Source organism: Magnolia sinica, chromosome 3, assembly GCF_029962835.1.
Source record: "Magnolia sinica isolate HGM2019 chromosome 3, MsV1, whole genome shotgun sequence".
In the NCBI taxonomy this organism is placed as follows: Eukaryota; Viridiplantae; Streptophyta; class Magnoliopsida; order Magnoliales; family Magnoliaceae; genus Magnolia; species Magnolia sinica.
Window position 1 is genome coordinate 19,911,156 of NC_080575.1, and position 17,768 is coordinate 19,928,923.

General features: G+C 38.2%; 1 pseudogene; it reads right to left on the reverse strand.

Annotated features, from left to right (window-relative positions):
• Positions 1–1,474: 1,474 nt before the first annotated feature.
• Positions 1,475–17,315, reverse strand: LOC131238827 (nucleosome assembly protein 1;1-like; annotated as a pseudogene).
• Between the last annotated feature and the right edge of the window lie 453 nt (positions 17,316–17,768).

A 17,768-nucleotide genomic window follows, 5' to 3' on the forward strand; every position in this document is an offset into this window, starting at 1 on the left:
GTCCCAAGCACATTCAATTATAACAGATAATCTTTTAAGATAATCAGAGCAATAATGAATGCCTAATTCCAATCATACAAGCATGTGAGCATTTGATGGATTTCAACTTAAACATAAATTCACACATATGCAGTCCCTAAGTAAAACAGACAAAGAATATAAGTTACATGGAGGAAATCATACACATCATTAAGGTAGTTGAGAATCTCATTTCAACACCCATGTAAAATATAATTTACTACCTGCCTGTTCATTTAGACATTTACAAACACTTAGACTACATATTCCAACATACATGACGTATATTGGTGATAGCACGTATTAGGGCAAATCCTTTCACTAAGGAGTTGTCACGTATACCTCAACCATATGTCTACAACAGTTAATCATGGCAAACCCATATCCAAATTCCATATTCATTCAATCATATCAACAAACACCAGAATGTACTATATTCAACATAGTTCATATATGTGTGTAAAGTGCGAGAAACATCATGTCTAAGCATGTGATAGCAATTCAAGTCAGTCATAAATCATTAACTGACATTGAAAACTTTGAAAACCAAAACCTATACGTTTATAGTTCGCACCTTTCGCCGGTAGACTCGTAGCGAACTCAGTTTTACGGGGTAAGTCTTGTCTACGACACCACAATAGCCTATAACAGGGAACAGGTTAGCTAATTCATCTATTACGCTAGTTGGAAACCCTAAGGCAAGTTAGGGTTAGGTTTTCTTACCCAAGTACGGAGTCGGAATCGCCTGTGTAGCGATACAGGAGTGGTGGTTGAGTGCGTGGAATAGCGGGATCGAATCCAGGAAGAATCTCCAACTCACTCTCTCACTTTCTTTATTTTCCCCTTCTCTTTTCTCTGTTTTCTTTCTTAGGGTTTTTAGAATTCGTATGGAATATGAGAGAGAGTGTTTAAGGTCCTTATATAGGCCCAGGACCGATGGAAATGGCCCCAGGGCCAAGGTATACTTAGGTTATATCCAAAGGGCGTCTGTTTTAGCCCAACGGAGCACTTCTGGTGGCCCCTTTTCCACGTGCGGTCGGAGTTAAGCTCCCTGACATTGGATCTATGTCAGGCTGAGTTTTCGTTCCGATCAGGTTTGCAGATCGACCGTGGCGGACTAGTTTCAGTTCAACGGTCACAGTCACTCAATCAGGGCCACAAGTACATGGCCATGTATGGGACATTTTTCCTGATCCAAGGGTGTATTTGGGTCAAATTCTGACGGTGTAAATCCTTATATTTGGCGCGTAAGCAACTCGACTCAGATTACTTAAATTCAGATTTTATTTCTAAGGATATCCACGTTTCTCACGTACTTTGTTCTAGGCTCAAGTTGTGCATTTATAGACACAATTAAGACTTAATTTCTGAGGGGGTTGTCAAGTCTAGTAATGTGGTCATAACTGTATAGTTTTGCGGTCATCGGACTTTCGACGTGCGGTCCAGGTCCGATACGGAGTTTCAGTGTGCTCCTGAGAGCAACTGGGTTTTGAGATGGATTCTAGATTTCAGAGTAATGTAGCGTCAATGATACTGTATGGTTTGGGTCTTGCAGATCATATTTAAAGTGATTAGTGCTAATTTCACAAGTACTCTAGTTTAGCACTTGCTAATACTAGCCTAATTTCTAAAGGATTTGGTCTCGGGTGATTTCTGCCTGAGGTGGTACTCGGGTCCTTGTACGGATTTTTCTGAGATGTTACAACCCCGTTCAATTTCATGTTTGCCTCGTTCAATGTCTAGGTTCCCTCCCTCAATGTCTAGGTTCCCTCCCACATATAGGGTTTTGGTGTATACATAATCCAATGAACATGATGTATTATAAATAAAACATCATTGTGGGGCGTAGTAAGCGTAATCGGATTGCGTACTGAGTTAGTCAGTACGCTCCCATTGTACTAAGTAAACTCAGATGAGTCCACATTGAATGTATGTAGTATATCCACGACGTCCATTCATTTTTCCATCTAATTTTAGTGGTTTAGCCCTAAATTGAAGCATATCAAAAGATCAAGTGAATCATACCACGGGAAACAGTGTTGATTTGCTTGACATAGCCCAACCTGGCCTACTGACGGCCCTAGATTTCACAATATATGTTTCTCTAACACACCAATGTGGTTTCTATTTTTCCAATTAAAATGTTGAGTTTGAAAGTCACATTGAAACATTCAAAGAAGTTATGGAATGACTTTTCCATCTTCAGGGTTACAGGCCCCATTGTTGTATTGTTTGTTGGTTTCTTGGTGACAGGAAGCTGTACACCTAACCGTTAATGTTATTTTTGAAGACCCTGGAGTCCAGGAATTACTGGCCAAACTTTACCAAAAAGGTATTTTTTAGCACCTCATGTCATCCATTCATATATAATACAATTCAGAAAAACTTGTCTTAATTAGGATTTTTTCTTACCCTTCGAAAAAAAAGGTCCCCATTTTTCCATCTGTAGATTTTTCATCTGTATGTATAGTATAAGTTATCTAAATAGAAAGAAAGAAAAAAATTGCAGTATTACTCACTGCTGCTGCTACTGCTACTGCTACTGCTAATATCAGAATCTTACATTAGACCACATGCATTAGATGGAAAAACTGAGCTTCCATGTTGTACTTGGATCTTCTTGTGAGAGAATTGCTACAGAACATTAACAATTCTATCCATATGTATAGTGTTAACATGTTGTTTCATGTGTAGTGTAGAAGCATTGTTTGCTGCTTTTATGTTGGTTTACACAGGATACTTTTTCTGGTCTATGTTGAGAAAATGTTGAAATTCTCTTGTGCTATGTTTGAACGATAAGGACAACCGGAGTAGCATTAGTAGAATAACAAGAATATCATTAGTAGAAATAAAGCATAGAACAAATATGTTTTTAAAGAACATATTGCCCAAAGTACACTTTTTAGGTTATTCACCTGGAACAATTGGATGACAACATGTTGAAGCAATATGGAAAAACTACATCAGATTTCTACCGAAGTTATTAAAATTTAAGAAATCTATGCTGGTATAAACTTATGGCAGTTGCATGTGCATTTAAACTCGCTTTCAACAACACATTTAATAGGTCTTAAGTACAAAACATACCTCTCAATGCAATGTGCTTATTAGAACGAACATTTCAAGCATCATTCAAAACATTCCTCAGAAGATTCATAAATTATTCCTTTGGGACACCTCCATAGTTTACTAGTGAAATTAAAGTTTTATTTAGGTACGTTTTCCTTGGCTGATTGCTAAAAAATATAAGTACTAAAAGCAAACAAGGTACTGTACTATTATTCACACAGAAAATTCAAGAACACATAATTCCAACGTCTCACCATACTCCCAATAAGGATGGAATTTATTCATCTTCATATCGATTCCTAGTGGGGATGGCTAACATGGAGGGTGTGTACTGACATGGGTGTATACAACAAGCTAATCCAAAAAAAACAAAAAAACAAAAAAACAAAACAAAAAATAAAATTACAAAATATCCAAACATAGATATTATCGACATATCATCGATATCATCGACATAAGTCATCGATAATATCGACAATATGTTGATAATATCGAATCTGGATGACAATTGTCCAGCAAGATTTGCTGCATTTCCATAAAATGTCGATATATCGAGATATTATCGATATATCGACTTATCAATATATCGACATGTTGTAGATAATATCGATATATCGGCTACGGTACCTATTGCTACGGTTATAATCCATAGCAATAGGTCTACGGTCATTACTCAACATTAGTTATCAATACTATCGATCATATCTCGATATTATCGATGACTTATGCTCGATACTATCGAACATATGTTGATAATATCGAAAATTCTTCCATTTTTCGAGTTTTGTTGCTGGACAATTTGGCATTCATTTTGGATATTATCGAACTATGGTCGATATTATCGACAATCTATGGCTACGGTTATAATTCATAGCTATAGGTCTACGGTCATTTTCTCCTCTCTTTTGCCCACAAGTACTATTACTTTATCAACTTTCTTCTTCACACCTGATGCAAAAATAAATAAATATATAAATAAACACCCATCCATATCAGTTTCCACGAAGTAAATGATGAGAAGACCCTACACCCTCCAAAATGATCAAAGGCCCGCGGCTCTAAAAGTAAATTTTGATCATTCAAAAGGCATTCACCATCATTAGTTAGAAAGGAAGAGGCTTTTGCAATAAATGAAGTAGGCAAGAAACATATGAATAATGCAAGGGAAAGAACATGTACCCAACATCATAATCCTGCTCCATTTGATTCTGAAGCTGCTCAGCCTGTTAAAAAGAAATCATAGGAGATGATCAGCAACTAAGGAATAATAGTCAAATTGCTCTTCCGTGCAGTGACATTGAACTTGCTGTCTCTTCATCAATATCATCATCATCATCCAAGACTTGTGGTGGATTGAAGAAGTTGAAGAAACTATCACATTGTTCAGTTTTTGTGATGGGCTTGGCATTCTTTGATCCCTTTTGTGGCTTCTTTTTCAGAACCTTCTGTGTTAGGCTCTTTCCAGGATACCATTCAATCTCCGTCCTATAAGTACCCCAACCAAATTCCACATCATGCAAGAAATAAAATTGAACTAAATTAGATACAATAGGAAGAAGAAGACCAACTAGTAGAATTTCTTTGTCATGGAAAGTTATGAGCAATAACAGTACCCTATGGCCTTCTTAAGAATAGGTTCATCATCATCAATCATGGGTTAGGATCAAAGAAGAATTCGAGCTTGAAGCCCTTGGGATCATTAATTCTGAACCACTTGATATCTTTGAGATACTTGAGAGTCCCTTCATCGCGCTCAGAAATCTGAAATGAGAAACAAGGAAAGCATAAGAACCATACTAGAAAGAAAGAAAAAGAAATAGAAATAGAAAACACAAGTTGGTGAAACATCATTTTTTGAGTCATTTAGCTCCTCACCAACCACTTTGTTGGTTTTTATTATAGTAAGCCAAAAATCTGGTACTCCTTTCTTTGAAAAAACAACACACAATAAGCATCCTAAACAAAGTATTTCTAATAAATTGGAGCACTAAAGGTTTGTTAAATACCTTCTGTAGCTTTATCCTCTGTAGGTGACACCTTCTACTTCAACAACACCATTCACAATTCACAATTTCATACCTCTGCAAAATTTCCAAAATTAAAGGAATAGCTAAAGCAAAATACAAGAAAATACTGCATAATATACTCAAATCAGAGGCAAATAAATGGTGCCTGCAAGTCTACAACTAGCATATCAGCATGGAAAGTGGCAAAAAATAGTAAAATAACCCATGCCACAGAAAATTGGACAATACAAATGCTTAATGGAAAAACTTGCATAAGCTTAACAGGAAAACTTGTATGCAACAATGTTACCTAAACAAGTTTTTCACTAGGAAAACTTGTATGCAACAATGTATTATTGACATCCTTATACATTGGTGATCTAATCTTCACAGACAATGATAGTGTTATGATTGATGAGGTCTTATGGGATATTATCTTGAATCAGAATAAATTAAATAGATGATGTAATTTTTACATTTGAGAACACAGAGATTCATGAAACTCTAAAAATCTTTGAGATGAAAATTTCTAAATTAGTGTGCATACTCATGAAAATTAAGTTGAAATTGAGCAAGGACAAGAAAAAAAATCTAATAGATCCTAAAAAGCTTCAAGTTGTCAATTAGAAGTTTTAAATACTTGACTCATACTAGCCTAAACATCTTGTATATTGTGGAATTACTTAACTAGCATATGAAATTTCTAAGTTAGATTCATCTACAAGTAGGGAAAAAGATTTTGCATCATTTGAAAGGTATACTTGATTATGATATTTTTATGTGTGCTAAAGAATATAGACTCTTTTTTTTTTATTTCACAAATAGTGATTAGGTTGGCCAATTTATATAGATGTGATAACAAACAAACATCACTATTGGGCCCACAATGGTTTCAACGGTGGAAATCATTATGCCCACTGTTTCCCGTGATATGATCCACTTGATCTTTTGATATGCTTCAATTTGGGGCTAAATCGCAAAAAGTAGATGGAAGAATGGATGGACAGTGTGGATATACTACATACATGATGTTTTATTTGTAATACATCTGAGTTTACCTTATCAAACCACCATGTGAGTGAACACCTACATGTTGGGTTGGGGATTACGGCAAAATATTTGTCGCCTGCAAAGATGAATTAAAAAACATATCAAACATAAAATTCACAAGATAAACGTTGTGGACAAAATCAGACTACGTTGAAAAGAATGTGGCATTTCATTAATTTGAACAAGCTTCATACGAAATGGAGATAGAACTGGAACGGGAAATAACGAAAATTGTGCAAGCCAAACTACCAACATAAGCAAGACAAACTATAATTTGATCGGGACAAACATGAAATTGAGCGGGGCAAACTACATAATGAGCAGGGCAAGCTAGATATTCAATGGGGCAAACTATAAAAAATTCAATCCGTAATCTCCTGATCGATGTGTATTCCTGATTAATCTCATTTTTCAATTATTCAATCATATCATTTTACCAAGTTCAACGTTAGCCAGATTAGTGAACGCATATATGTTTCGATGCAACAAGAAGATGTTATTTGTAATTGGTTTTGTTGGTTGGTTAATTGGTCACAATTTCTTCATGAAATGGGTTGGATTCGTATTAGATCAAATAAGTACATGTAATCAACTAGGGCAAACATGAAATTGAGTGGGGCAAACTAGAAACTCAGCAGGGCAAACATGAAATTGCGCAGGGGAAACTAGAAAATCAGTAGTGCAAACATGAAATTCAGTGGAGCAAACTATGAATTCAACGGAGCAAACTAAAAAATCAGCGTGGCAACCTGGAAAACCAGCGGGGCAAACATGAGATTGAGCAAGGCAAACATGAAATTGAGCAGGGCAAACTAGAAAATCAGCGAGGCAAGCATGAAACTGAGCGGGGCACACTAGGAAATGAGTGAGGCAAGCATGAAATTGAGCGGGGCAAACTAGGAAATGACCAACGCAGGCATGAAATTGAGTAGGGCAAACATGAAATTGAGCGGGGCAAACATGAAATTGAGCGGGACAAACTGAAAAATCAGCGGGGCAAACATGAAATTGAGCGAGGGAAACATGAAATCAGTGGGGCAAACTATAAAATCAGTAGGGCAAACATGAAATTGAGTGAGAGAAACATGAAATCAGTGGGGCAAACTAGAAAATCATTATGCCCACTGTTTCCCGTGGTATGATTCACTTGATATTTTGATATGCTTCATATTAGGGCTCAACCGCTAAAATTAGATGGACGGCGTGGATATACTACATACATTTGATGTTGGCCCATCTAAGAGTAGGTTATAGGTTTAGGTTATAAGTGTAGGTTATAGGTTTAGGTTTAAGTTAGGTTATGGGTTAAGGGTTAGGGAACTGAGAATAGGTTAAAGTTTAGGTTTAGGAAATCGGGTTCGGGACTGGGTTTAGGTTTGGGTTTTCAAGTTTAGGTTTAGGTTAAGGAGTTGAGATTAGGATTAGGTGTAGGTTTAGGTTTAGAGATTTGAGAATACATTTAGGTTACAGGTTTAGGTTTAGGTTATAAGTGTCGGTTATAGGTATAGGTTTAAGTTAGGTTATGGGTTAAGGTTTAGGGAACTGAGAATAGGTTAAGGTTTAGGTTTAGGAAATCGGGTTCAGGACCGGGTTTAGGTTTAGGTTAAGGAGTTGAGATTAGGATTAGGTGTAGGTTTAGGTTTAGAGATTTGAGAATACATTTAGGTTACAGGTTTAGGTTTAGGTTATAAGTGTTGGTTATAGGTTTAAGTTTAAGTTAAGTTATAGGTTAAGGGTTAGGGAACTGAGAATAGGTTAAGGTTTAGGTTTAGGAAATCGGGTTCGGGACCGGGTTTAGGTTTGGGTTTTCAAGTTTAGGTTTAGGTTTAAGATTAGGTGTGGGTTTAGGTTTAGGGATTTGAGAATACATTTAGGTTATAGGTTTAGATTTAAGTTATAAGTGTCGATTATAGGTATAGGTTTAAGTTAGGTTATGGGTTAAGGTTTAGGGAACTGAGAATAGGTTAAGGTTTAGGTTTAGGCAATCGGGTTTGAGACTGGGTTTAGGTTTAAATTAAGGAGTTGAGATTAGGATTAGGTGTAGGTTTAGGTTTAGGGATTTGAGAATACATTTAGGTTACAGGTTTAGGTTTAGGTTATAAGTGTCGGTTATAGGTTTAAGTTTAAGTTAGGTTATAGGTTAAGGTTTAGGGCCCTTTTGGCCAAGAGGATTGGAAGGGATTGAATGGTATTAGGGTGGATGACATGGATTTCTAGGTAATGATGGTGTTGTCGGTGGATTGTCTGGAGATCCATGAGATTGCTATATCCCTGGATTGCTATATCCAGTCTGTTTGGCACGCCCGGCCAATCCTGGGATTAAACCTTCTCATCCCTTCCAATCCCTCAAACCAAACACGTCCCCCGCAAATTTGAAAGGATTAGGGTGGATTGGATGGGATTTAAAGGTAATGATGGTGTTGTCAGTGGATTGTCTTAAGATCCATGGGATTGGGATCAGATCACCAACTTTGTTTGGCACGCTAGGCCAATCTCGAGATTTGACTTCCAATCCCTTCTAATACCATCCAATCCCTTCCAATCCGACCGACCAAACGGGCCCTTAGGGAACTGATAATAAGTTAACGTTTAGGTTTAGGAAATCGGGTTCGGGATCGGGTTTAGGTTTGGGTTTTCAAAGTTAGGTTTAGGTTAAGGAGTTGAGATTATGATTAAGTGTATGTTTAGGTTTAGGAATTTGAGAATACATTTAAGTTTTAGGTTATAAGTGTTGGTTATAGGTTTATGTTTAAATTAGGTTATAGGTTAAAGTTTAGGGAATTGAGAATAGGTTAAGGTTTATGTTTAGGGATTTGAGAATACATTTAGGTTTAAGGTTACAAGTGTACAATATAGGTTTAGGTTTAAGTTAGATTATAGGTTAAGGTTTAGGGAATTGAGAATAAGTTAAGGTTTAGGTTTAGAGATTTGAGAATACATTTAGGTTTTAGGTTTAGGTTTTGAGCGGGGGCAAACATGAAATTGAGTGGGGGCAAACTAGAGAATTAGCGGGGTAAACATGAAATTGAGCAAGGAAAATATGAAATTGAGTGGGGCAAACTAGAAATTGAGCGGGACAGGCATGAAATTGAGCGGGGCAAACATGAAGTTGAACGGGGCAAGTATGAAATTGAGCGGGGCAAGTATGAAATTGAGCGGGGCAAACTAGGAAATGAGCAGGGCAAACATAAAATTGAATGAGGCAAACTAGGAAATGAGCGGGGCAAACTAGGAAATGAGCGGAGCAACCATGAAATTGAGTGGGACAAACTAGGAAATAAGTGGGGCAACCATGAAATTGAGCGGGTCATACTAGGAAACGAGCAGGGCAGGCATGAAAATGAGCAGGGCAAACATGAAATTGAGCGGGGGAAACATGAAATTGAGCGGGGCAAACACAAAAATGAGCGGGACAAGCATGAAATTGAGTGGGGCAAACATGAAATTGAGCGGGATAAACTGAAAAATTAGCGGGGTAAACATGAAATTGAGCGGGGGAAACATGAAATCAGCGAGGCAAACTATAAAATCAATAGGGCAAACATGAAATTGAGCGGGGAAACATGAAATCAGTAGGGTAAACTAGAAAATCATTATGCCCACTGTTTTTCGTGGTATGATTCACTTGATATTTTGATATGCTTCAATTTGGGGCTCAACCCCTTAAATTAGATGGAAAAACGGATGGACGGTGTGGATATACTATAGGAAACAGATTGGCTACTCCCCCTGCCACCAGCTAATGGCTGGTGTTCGGTGCTCCATGGGCCCCATCATGATGTATGTGTTTTATCCATGTCGTCCATCTATTTTTATAGATTATTTTATCATATTATACAAAAAATGAGGTATATCTTGATCTCAATTGGACCGCATTACAGGAAAAAGTGGTTAATGAACATCGACCATTAAAAACTTTTTGGGGGCCATAAAAGTATTGGGTCAAGATGATCTTTATTTTTAGCCTTCATCTGGGTCTTTATCACCTAAAAAATAAATTCGATTTCAGACAAACGGTACAGTGGGCCTCAGGAGGATTTAAATGATGGATATTCAATCACCATTGTTTTCCTCTAGTGGGCCACCAGCCAAATTTCCATCTAATTTGGGGCTCAACCCCTTAAATTAGATGGAAATTGAGCGGACAAAATGGATGAATAGAATGGATGAAACACATACACCATGGTGGGGCCCACAGAGCATCGATCACCAGCCACGTACACCATGGTGGGACCCATAGAGCAACGACCACCAGTTACGTACACCATGGTGGGGCCAAAGAGCACCGACCACCAGCCACGTACACCGTGGTGGGGCCAAAGAGCACTGACCACCAGCCACGTACAGCATGGTGGGGCCCACAGAGCACCGACCACTAGCCACGTAGATCATGGTGGGTCTCACAGAGCACTGGAGGAGTAGCCAATTCGTTTCCTATACCCATACATTCAATGTGGGCCCAACTGAGTTTAAAATATACCTGTGCTACGTGCTTTCTTCGCTGGACCAACCATTTTCAGAAGAAGACAAATGTTGATAAGGGGGGCCCACAAAAAGGGTTTTTATATCTTTCTAACCAGGCCAAGAAAAGGGGTGAAAGCAACGACAGTGAAGTAGCAGTGGAAAGGGAAAGGAAAAGGAAACAGTTGAAAGGGAGAAGAAAAGCAACAGTGAAAAGGAGGGGTATTTTTGTCCTGAAATTCATAATCCGCACGTGCAGGTCTAAGTTGCAAAAGAAGGTTTGTCTTCTTTCATAAAAATAGCTGGCTAAAAGGTGGGGTCCACAGTCCTAAATTTCTCTATACGCAATTCAGGTCAAATCGACGGGGAATAGTTTTGTGGGGTAATACCTAATCCGCGAGACTCCCTACCAAAGTGACGTCTCCGCGTTTTGTGGGGGCCACTATGATGTATGTATGATAACACCGTCCTTCTATTTCGAGAGACCATCAATACATTTACCAAGATCATTTTAAGACAGATCATTTTAAGACATGAGACCAGATGAAACAAATCCAAAGCTAAAGTTAACCCACTACATGAAACAGTGGGGATAGATCCAAAGCTAAAGTTAACCCACTACATGAAACAAGGGGGATAGATCCAAAGCTAAAGTTAACCCATTACATGAAACAGTGGGGATAGATCGACCCACTTTAAAAACTTTCTGGCCCACAAAAGTTTTCCATCAAGCTGATATTTATGTTTTCACGGCGAGCTCAGGAAAGGTTTCAATAGTAAGTGTTGGGGTAAAATAAGTTGGTTGAAAGTATGATGTCAGCTTAGACATTTGTGCTCGTCGTATAGTTAATCGGTGCCAGTTACAACCAATAAGCTCTTCAAAGGTCAGAAAGCAATAATCTATTGATGAGAAAAGATCCTACTCTTTGACCTGGCTATCAGGAAATGAAGTATCTTCGCTTTCATCAGATGTCAAGCTCTTTCATGGTCCTCTTTATTTTCGAGCTGTTGCTCAAAACATTTCTTGGGAATGGCTCCTGAGGTACGACTCCGCATAAGGTAAGACTCCGAGTTGCTGCACTCAGAGCCCTTATATCGTACGATAAAGATGAAGAGGATAGTCATCCCGGATTTCATCTTGTATTTCAGTAAGGAATGAGGATCGGCTTCGATGCCTGGATACAATATTCAGGGTCATGTTGAAAGGCTGATGACCTGCTTAATGGAAAACTTGACCACGGCTCGTCGAAGAATTCAAGTCGACAAACTACTCCTTAGGATGGCCATGTATGTCACCTCGGATGCTTGGTCTCTCTTTCAATTGCATACTTATCATGATTCCGACCATTCGGATCTTACCGAAGATATCTATCTGAGATCCCAGCAGAAGATCTCAGAAGATAATCATGACATACCTGGGATCTAATGCCCTCTACAATATGCACCTGCTAAACAGGGAGATAGCGATCCACGCCACCGCCTTCTCTGAATTAAAAATAGGAGCGCTTCTAGTGGTGAAATGTACACAAAACTTTATGCATTAAAACCCCATGCTTGATTAGACCCAGATTCTTTGACTTAGGCATCGGAGGGTCCTCTGCTGTAACCAGGATCTCCTTTGTCTTTTTCCTGTACAGGTACTCAATAGTCTAAGAAGAGTTAACCAGATTTCTACATTAACAGTGGGCGTCATTATCCCTACTTTTTTTGTGCTGGGTTCACTTGAGCTTTGGATCTACCTTATTCTTTAGCTCATGCCCTAAAATGATATCTCCAAATAGATGGACGACGTGGATACAACACATACATCATGGTGGGGCCCACAATTCGTGGTGACGCAACTTCGGTAGGAGTTCACTACTATCGAATCCAGTAGCTAACCGACATCCAGGTAAAATGGGTGTAAACAAATGATAGTGGATTAGGTAAGACCCCTGCCTCACCCAAATGGTGTGGTTGTTACGTGGGTCCCACCTTGATATATGTATTACGTATTCATGTTGTGCATCCGTTTTTTAGATCATTTTAGGTCATTGTTCCAAAAATTAAGCAGACCCAATTATCAAGTGGAGCATACCATAAGAAAAAGTGGTGATTGATCGTCCTATCATTAAAAACTTATTAGGGCAAACCTTAATGTTTCCATAGTGTTTATTTACCATCCAACCTGTTGATAAGGTCACAAAATCCTAAATGAAGGCTGATCCAAAACTTTTGTGGGCTATTAGTGGTTAACACCACTGTTTCTTATGGTATGGTTCACCTGATAATTGGATCTGCTTCATTTTTAGAATAATATACTAAAATAATCTAAAAAAACATATAAATGGTGTGGATACATAATTCATACATCAAAGTGGGCCCCACGCTAGCCCTCCGACAAGGGCCGCATTATATTGGATGAGTTCAGGGTCTCCCCTAGTCAGCTCTTATAGCAAAGGGACGTGGATTGGCTGGTGTATCACACACCACCAACTTGTGTGGTGTGTTGACATCACCAAGTTCCATGGGTCCCATCATGAGGTATGTGTTATATCTAAACCGTCCATTCATTTTGTGAGCTAGTTGTAAGGCTTGAGCTAAAAAATAAAATAAATCCAAAGATCAAGTGGACCACACTGCGAAAATGTAACACCCCGATTCTCGTAACTCGAGTACATTACTCGTTTTCCAAAAACCTGAGTGTTAACCTTTAAAGATACTCAAATTCCATGTACATTTTTTTTTACTTTATTAGAGTTAGTAAACTAGTGGAATAAAAACAAATCAAGTATAAGATTTAGTCTAAATATACATAACTAACATTTCAAGCGGTTACCCGAAAACTTATACAAATCAATGTCTTAAGTTTTTAGAATACATAACAGTGCAAATTAAATACAAATGAAATCAGAAAAATATAACTAGCAGAATAGAAACAAATCAAGTATAAGGGGGAGTCTAAATATACATAACTAACATTTCAAGTGGTTACCCGAAAACTTATACAAATCAATGTCTTAAGTTTTTAGAATACATAACAGTGCAAATTAAATACAAATAAAATCAAGAATAGAAATTCGTAAGATTGTCTGGCTCCTCCTATTCCACATAAACACCGGCATTCGCACCTCCGCGTCTTCTGTACATTGATTACGGTTTGATAGCGTCAATGGCTATCGCATTGAGGAAAAACTCCCAAGATTTAACGAACATCACGATAGTTAATTAAGCATAGTTGTCAAGAATAATGTATAACAATTATTTCACAATGATTATCATAGTAATTAGTTAAGGTTCATCAGATACGTATTCATTAAATAAATTTTACAAAGATAATCTTGTTTAAATGCATGCACATGCACATAGACCTGAGAATGCACATCCAGTTGGCAAAGGGTCACCTAAGGAGAATTAGTCCCCGAAAAAGTATTCAAAGGTACGCTCTAAGGAGAACTAGTCATCCGAAAAAGACTATACAACGAGGACACCTTAGGTGGCCTAGCTTCCTGGAAGAGTACTCTATGTACGTCTAAGGAAAACTAGACACCTAAAAAAGCCCATGCGAAAAGGACAGCCCATGATAGTCGAATGTACACAACGAAAACTTAAGATCACTAGGTAAAATACTCTACGGTACCGCCCGTAGTGACCCAAGAAAACCCCGCTTCTTGTATCGACCACCCGGTAAAGTCCGCATGCCATGAGATGCATGATTAGCCCAGCCATTATTATTTCAATTTCAAAGAACCATTTTGAGAAAGCTCAAAGGTCACTATGGGGGGTTTGTCACCCAGCATAGGCTGACAGCTCAGATATAGTGTCCCATTCTACCATCCCTGGCCCATGAGACTAAAAATATGATGTTTTAAGGGTAACCCCTTCAACTACTGGCCAATCATTGTCCAACAAATGGAACTTACCATCGCAAGATCATACGAAAATGGTCCGTCAAAGCCACATAGGCAAATATTCCATTAAAACTATAAAGGCAAATGGTTCATTACAAGGATGCGATAAAAATAAGATTATCCTAAAAAACCACAAGGCACCAAGGACCCACACGATGGTAAGTCAATGACAAGGAAATTCCATTTAATTTATTTGGCAGAAAGGCTACTAGTTTAAGGACTTCCACAAGCACCATTAAATAACTGCAAGTGGCAAAACAAGCCAAGCATAATGTCAATAGTATTTACACATGTAAAGTGGGATATTTGAGATCCATCACATGTTCATATTTGAATGTAAATCTAACTATCAGTCATAATGAAGAATTACTCAAATAGAAAATATCATTTACCATCAAATTTACTGAGTATTATATTAAGCAATTGATGAAATAAACGAGCTACGCTAACTATCAAGATGTAGAAAAGCTTGAAGGGTGATCCTCGCCTTTCAAGAGTTGGTTCGTCTCCCAATGATACTAAAGTTAATTGTACACACCCTAGGATCCAAATCTAACAAAATTAGAATATTTTGAGGGGTTAGATTTTAATGTTATTAAACTTGCACGGTTAGGATCAAGGCTTAGGGTTTAGATCATGCAAGTTTAAGGTTTTGTTATGTAAATTAAATTTAAGCGTAGGTTTTAGAACTCGAATCCTAATTTTTGTACAATGAATAAATAATATTCATATTAAAAGTATTGTCTAATAATATTAATAATTATAATTCATGAGTTGATATTAATATACCAACAATACCTAATATTATTATAGCATAACTAATAGTCTAATAAATGATGGAAGTAATATAAAATTAACAATAATAATAGAATATGTACCAACAACAGTCTAATAAAAGCTAATGCTAACATTCATATTAACAATGATAATGATAACCCATAATGAAAATAATATTATTTAAAAAAATATTATTATACTAATTCTTAATTAATACTTTAATAATAACAATAGTATTGTAAGTGCTACATGTTGTAAATCTAGCACCCTGTATTGTCAAATTTTGTTGTGCCAAAATACTTTGAAATGTTTGACTTATTTTGATAGATGGAATGTTCATCTTCAAGTTCAAATAGATGGAAATTTCACCTTCATTCAAAGATGAGCTTCATGTTATCTACATCGACATTTAGTGCGCTACAATTATGCATGTTCAACTATGAGAATAAGTTGAAGTTCACCAAGTCCAAGTACTCAAATCCAAGTGCACTGTCTTAAGTTCAAGCTCAAGTTCAAGCTTAAAGCTTAAGTTCAAACTCAAGTTCAAGCTCAAATACATTTGATTAAGCTTAAGTCTCAAGTCACATGCTTAAGACACGAGTTTGAGATACAAGCTCATGTATACAAGGTCAAGCTTCATGTGCTTCAAAATGTCCTATCTACCGAAGCGACCGATATTGCAATTTCAATATTCACATTTAAGGTATTCATGAACTAAGAAAGACCTTAGGATTAGGTCATTATCATTGTATGTTTAATTTGGGTCATAGTACTTATTTTAGGCTTTGCTTCGACAAGTCCTAGTCTTGATTTGACCAGTCCAGACACTGGCTCGACCAGTCCAGGGTTTTTCTTAACCAGTCTAGGATTTTACTCAGAAAATCAGATAAGGTTGTTTGGTCTTCGACTAGTCGAGTATCCTGCTCGACCGGTCGTGGAGTCTAGCTCGACCAGTCGAGCAGGACTCGACTCGAATTCCAGCAACGCTAATTTAATTCACTCAACCAGTCGAGTGTCTGTTTTATCCGATTGCACCAGAAAATTTGAAAATTAGTTACTATCAGGACCAGTCGAGACGAACCTTAGACCAGTCGAGGGAACCGAATTGTAACCTATAAATAGATGACATTTATCAGATTTTTTCATTCATTCCAAGTCAATTCAAGCTACCACTCTGAGAGATAAGTCTCCACTACTGTAAAGCTATTGTAAAACCTGTATCCTGGTCCGTACCGTTTCGTAGGCTTCCGCGGTCTTCCCAGTCGAATTTCGGCAACCTTCGACCTGTATCTGACATTTGCGCGTGATCCTAAATTGAGTCCTACATACTAAAGTGGCTCGACCTGAATCTTGTACCTTAGCGACCGCGCCGTCGCCGCGGTTCCAACGCCGCGACTCTCGCACCGAACCGATACTCGGGCTAGGAGATGTGGGCGCGCGTTCATCCCAAAGAAACGCCACGTGTTGTAAATTTTGAGAGAATCTCTACAACATGTCTCATCAATCAATCAATCAAGTACATACCATACCTCAAGTACAACAACCCGTTCCTCATTTTTTCATAAGTTAACTCTCTCTCCCCTAGCCATCCATCTTTTACAAAAATTCAAACACACCCATACCTCTCTATCCCCTTTCCTTACAACACCCATCTCTTATCAATTTAACACCTCTCCCTCTCTCATTTCTCAAACTCATTTTCCAAGCCACAAAAATTTCAAACGTCCAACCCTTCCAAGAGCAAGCCAAGTGTGGCCCACTTCTCTACCACCCAATCTCTCATCCCCACCATCAAAACTCCTTCATCCACCATCAAAAGTTAAGCATAGGAGTTAAGGAGGCTAAGGGAGCAAGAAAGAGGCTAATAAGTAGGTGATCCACCGTTGATTTCAAATTTAGGGCCACTTATTGTGGGACCCATAATGATGTATGGAATGTAGCGAGGGGCCCATAGTGTTAGGTCTGTATCCTAAGCCATATCATTCCGTAGGCTCTCACAGTCCTCCCAATCGAATTCCGGCGACCTGCGACCCATAGATAACATTTGTGCGTGACCTTGAGTGTCATCCTGTAATTCTGAGTTGGCTTGACCTAAGACCTATGTCATTGCGATCGCATCATCGCTGCGATTCCAACGCTGTGTCTCGTGCGCCGATCTGACAAGTAGATCAAAAGATGTACCGTTTTCAATATTTGAGCCCTTGATTAATGTGGGGTCTACTTTGAGGGGGTGCACATGTTTCCCTAGGTGGACCGACCCTAGGAGCACCATTTCCCATGATAGCTTTAGTTAACTCTCTTACAAGTCATTATGAGGTTCTCTTCCCTATGCTCTTACAACCCATTATTACCCTCTTACAACCCATCCTTTCACTCTCTCTCATCTCTCTACTCTCTCTCTCTTCTTCTTCATTTTTCTCCCCTAGCAAGTGAGGAGCTAAAAATGTCCATGGCAGCCCTCCCATTTCCAACCACCTTCTTGTTAGATTTCTCTCAA